This window comes from Suricata suricatta, chromosome 4 (genome assembly GCF_006229205.1).
Source record: "Suricata suricatta isolate VVHF042 chromosome 4, meerkat_22Aug2017_6uvM2_HiC, whole genome shotgun sequence".
Classification (NCBI taxonomy): domain Eukaryota; kingdom Metazoa; phylum Chordata; class Mammalia; order Carnivora; family Herpestidae; genus Suricata; species Suricata suricatta.
Genome location: NC_043703.1, coordinates 66,021,014 through 66,026,308, shown reverse-complemented (window position 1 = coordinate 66,026,308; position 5,295 = coordinate 66,021,014). Strand labels below are relative to the sequence as shown.

Genomic DNA, 5,295 nt, shown 5'->3' with positions numbered 1-5,295 from the left:
GGGGTCATGTGTACTCCAGTGGTGACCACACCCCAAGTTGAGAAGTATGACACAGGCCTGGACTTTGGAGTCTAGAAGATATTGTGATCTTGTCAAAAACTATAAAAGTTTGACCTTGAGTCAGTCATCTAAACACTCTGAGACTTTGTTTTCTTACTCACCCAATGGGGACTTTAATACATATCTTGTAGAGCTGTGATGAGGATTAAATGGAATGCCAGATCTAAGAAGCATAATAAATATTTGCTACTTCTACCACTCTAAGGGACCCTCAGAGACAGAGCCACTTAGACTTATCCAGGGATTTAGGCTTGCACACTCTCTGGCTTGGGGTAGCTTAGATTTTAAGTCCACACTGGTTATTATAGAGATTTAGCACCAAAATTAACCATCACACACCTGGGATGGGCCTAGTGTGATCTAGACCTCACACTAGGGGGTAAAGCAACCTGAGAGGATGACTTACTTTCTGGAAAGAACGAGGCAGTGACTACCAGGAACAAGCTTATGTTTGTCCTTGAATTTTCCCTTCCTCTTCCCATTCTGTCTCCATGTCTCCTCCGGACTTTTATTGATCCTCTACTTCATAGAAACTTCTTGAAGACAACACAAGCTTGTTAGTTGTCCAGTCCCATTATATCTTCTTAATCCTCATCCTGTCTCATCATTTTGTCAGGCTTGATGCTGTAGACTTTGTCAGCTGTGAAATGTTTTTCCATCGATTTCTGCAGAATTTCTCAGATAGGTTGTCTTTTGCCTCTCTCCTACTGTCTCAATAGCTTCTTCCATTCAGCTTTTAGATACCCTTGTTTTGTCCTCAAACTTTTATGTTCTAACTCTTTATGCTCTCCTTTGTGTACTTGTCATCAATTTCTATAAATCTGACTGATTCTTTAGTTTCTTTTCTTTCTCCAATCCATGCTCTACACTGTATAGTGATTTTATTTTAAAAGTAGTTTATTGGTGCTGGTAGGATATCATGTGTATCAGGGAATGACTGGGGGTATTGCTTGAGAAGTAGGCAGGGATGAAATCATGAGGCTTCTTATACCATTGTTAATTTAAAAGAAAAATCCCACAGTCTTGTTGCTTTAATATAGCAAGAACTTATTCACACTAAACATCTTCCACAGGTAAGCTGTGAGTTCTGCTTCACATCATCCTCACTCTGGAACCCAGGTTGCTGAAGTGGCCTTCATCTGGAGCACTGTTGCCAAAGCAGACAAAAAGAGAGAGGACAGATTTGCATACTGACTCTTAAAACTAGAAATAACTTGTAGCACTTCTGATGAAATTTCATTGACTAAAGCAAGTCAAATGCCACATTCAATTTCAAGAGGGCAAAGCACTGCTCTCCAACCATGTGCCTGAGGAGAGCTGGAAATATCTGGTGCATAGCCCTGATGACTACCTAATTCTATCACACAACACACAGTGAGTTCAATTTCCTTCTGACATCAAAAGTATTTACCCCTCCCTAAGGGATTATCACTCAAAAGTTTAACCAAGTAACTGCATCCTACTCCAAGTCTAGGGTCTCTGAGTGAGGCCTTTGGTCACTTTGGTCCTGGCATATCTCCTCTTATTGCACAGTTCTATAAACTAATTAAGTTGCATCTCTCCTACATAACCTAGATACTACAGTATAACACGTTATAACATGCAACACTGAAACACTGAAACCCCCCTGGGCAAATGTTGCAATAACTCTCAGCCTTGGCAATAGAGAATGTTGTGTATGACTAGGGCCTGTATGCTATTCATCAGTCTATTGTTTTCTTAAGCTCTCCGCTCTTCCCTCTGTGAAACTTTCTATTCCATTATCATTCTAGAGTAGTGCTGGTGAATGCCTTCTTTGGGTGCTACAACATTTCCTCAGCCACTGCCTTCCCATTGATTTTTGAGGGCCTAAGGATCAATTTTTAGTTTTAAAAATCAGTCTTTTTTAGTCTAGCCTATATGATTCTTTTGCTATATGATTCCCTCAAAATCTTAGATTCTTACCTGTTCAATTCCAGGCTGTTCTATCTACCAAGAGCCACACACAGTCCTCAAGACTTGAATCTTAATTTTCAAATCAGCTATATATATTTTTTTTACTTTTTTACCCTCATGAGCTACTACTCCAACTTCTCCTTGAGTGGCAGTCCTGAGACTGTCATGCACAGGTGGAAAAACTCTAGGTTCTTTTCCCTGAACCATCTTAACCAATTAGAAAGACTTACTGGATACCACATCAGGGCAAATTTGATATTCTCCCTGAATTATTTTAATTTATCCAGAGATCTTCAAAATAGATCTGATGACAAATCCTAAATTTGGTTCCAGTACAAGATTCAGTTTTAATGAGCCATTTTTTCTGGAAGTCCTCATTTTCTTTTTCTGTTTGTGGTTAAGAAGCAATACCAAAATTCTCTGAAATTCTAGAACTCTCCATTTTTAAAAAAATATTATGCTTGTGTTGGGGAGGAAGAAATTTCGCAAACTTTCAAGTTCCTTCTAGCTGGACTAAGAATTTCATTGCCATGAGACAGAGTAACAGGCAAAAATAAAATTAAGTTTCATATGATGGAGAATCAAAACACACATGAAATTCCAAAGATAGTCAGGAAAAATGAAGTACCCATATCATTCTGAACTAAGGAGAAGGGTGTACAAGTCTAGGACTCCAAAGGAAGAAGTGCAACTCATAGGAAGATGAAAAAGAGTAAATGTTTGGTAAACAAATGCTTGCTGGCCACACAGACACAATGGTACATAGAGAGGAATTAATAACAAACAAACTTTGCTAAATTCCTCTTTTTTTTTTTTTTACCACCCCTAGTTTATATTGTAATGCAGTTATCTATGGTGATCACTCTTCCTGAAGCAGATTCTCTAAATTCTTTTTAGGCAGTTGAGGGAAAGGTAAAGGGCTTTTTCTGAATCTTGTAGTTTGATTGCTTTTAACTCAAAATAATGTGCATGCCAAAGAGTTTATTTTGGAGCAATCTGCCCTTGTCCTCTTGCAAATTTGTCTTTTTTTTTCAGCTCATTTATTTCTCAGAGTACCATGTCAGGCATAGTCAACTGCAGTCAACACTCACTACTGACTTTGTGTTTCAGTCTTTTACCATATTACAACAACTTAATTATGCTCACAATCTCTCTAAAATGTTACTTTTGGCCAGAATTTTCTAACTGCTTTTAACATGGGTTACCATCTTTGTAGCTTCTAGTGTCAGTTTACTCACCACAACCATCCAAGCCCTCTGCTAATGCCACATCTTTTCATTTTCTTTGTTATGGAATCACCTGATTCGGGCAACAATATATGTATCTGTAAAAATAGGCAAGTTATGCTGAGGTAAGAACCAAACACCTGATGGCTTAACATGATAAAAGTTTGTGGTACCCCAAAGACCACAAGAGATCTGGACAAGACTCTAGGAGAGCTGGTCTCTGGGCAATGGCTCTGTGATCCAAATGGCTTTAGTATTCTTATTTAGACTTTTGCAGTCAATGAGGCAAGAGCAGAGGAAAGAAGAAAGCTGAGTATTGGAAATAAATACTTCCATACAGGCATGCCATGTTAGTTTTACTCATATTTAATTGACTAAATCAAGTCAGATAGTCATGTTTAATCTAATTTAATTTAAATTATTAAAAATTTGTTTAATGTTTATTTATTTTCGAGAGACAGAGAGAAACAAAGTATGAGCAAGGAAGGGGAAGAGAGATAGGAAGACACAGAATCTGAAGCAGGCTCCAGTCTCTGAGCTACCAGCACAGAGCCCAATGTGGGGCTCGAACCCACAAACCATGAGATCATGACCTGAGCTAAAGTTGGATACTTAACCGTCTAAGCCACCCAGGTGCCTCTAGTCATGTTTAATTTTAAAGAGATGGGGAAGCATAGTCTTCCCATGTGCTCAGAAATGAAAAAGACCTGTATATGGTGAATAATGGTAATGCTTACCCAATGCTTTGTATTACATTTGTGTGTGTGTATGTGTGTGCATGTATGTATGCATTCACTCCATGGAGTGAATGAATGCTTTAAAGGCAATATTGTCCATATCTGTATCCTAAGCTTTAAAATTGATGACTGGCATATGTGAATACTCAATAGATATATTTCATACTGCAGTGCTAGCAGTTCCCCAAATGCATTATGTTCTTATTTTAAAATCTTTTCCTTTTTCTTGGAATCTCCTAACTTTCCCTAACCCTCAGCAGATTAACTACTCCTCTTCTTGAATTTAGTTCAGGCATTATCTCTTTTAGACAAAATAATAATTATAACTCATATTCACTGAGCACTTATTATGCACTAAGTAGTTATAATGTATTATTTAAGGTAGTCTATACAATAACTCCACAATGTAGGTCTTATTACAACCATTTTATGAATGGGAAAAACAAAGTCCTCACTTAAGCCACTGGCCCAGGATTACGAAGTTAGTATGTAATTGGGCTGTGATTCAAACTCAGGTCGGTCAAGATCCAAAGATTGTGGTCTTAACCACAATGTGGGCTCCTTATGATCTGATTTAGGTGTCCCGTGTATGACTCTTATTCACATTCATGTAGTGCACTGTGTTTGGCTATTTTCTGCCCATTTAACTTTCCATCTGTAATCTCCTGCATTTCAGGCACTATATATTTAGTGCTAGCATGGAGCATGGTATTTGTAGACATTCAGCAAATATTTGTTGAATGAATGGATTAAAGAGTGAATAAGTTACTGAGTTAAATTAGATTCTGTGACAAATTTTTACATTAGTTTCTATATTAGTTTTCTGTTGCCATGAAAAGAATTATCACACATTCAGTGGCTTAAAATAGCACATATTTTTTATCTCTAATTTTCTGTGGGTCAGGAGTCTGGGCACAGCTTAGTCAGATATTTTGCTCAAAGTCTCACAAGGCTAAATCAGGAAGTCAGCCAAACTGCATTCCTTTCTGAGCTTTGAGGTCCTCTCCTAAGCTTATGCAGTTGTTGGCACATTTCAATTCCTTGTGGTTGTAAAACGAAGGACCTAATTTCTTGCTGTCTGTCAACAGAGGGCCTAGAGGCCTCCACACTTCTTGTCACATGGCCCTTTTATAGGACCTCTGACAACATGGCAGCTGATTTCTTCATAGCTAGCAAGAGAAGCTCTTGCCCTGGTCTCCTGAGAAAGACTCTGATATAAGGTACAAAAAAAGTTAGGAGTGACTATGCTAACACCTCTGCCATTTTCTATTGGCTAGAAGCAAGTTACAGATTTTCCCAAATTGAAGGAGAAGGGATTCTATAAGAATATGATTCAT

The 5,295-nt window shown here is 38.1% G+C and overlaps 1 long non-coding RNA gene across 1 annotated transcript; it reads right to left on the bottom strand.

Moving 5' to 3' along the window:
* Positions 1-936: 936 nt before the first annotated feature.
* LOC115290816 lies at positions 937-3,321 on the bottom strand. The gene is made up of 2 exons (XR_003908226.1): positions 3,234-3,321; positions 937-1,207 (listed from the first exon to the last, which is right to left on the bottom strand). It is a non-coding gene; the product is annotated as an uncharacterized LOC115290816 (long non-coding RNA).
* Positions 3,322-5,295: the final 1,974 nt, after the last annotated feature.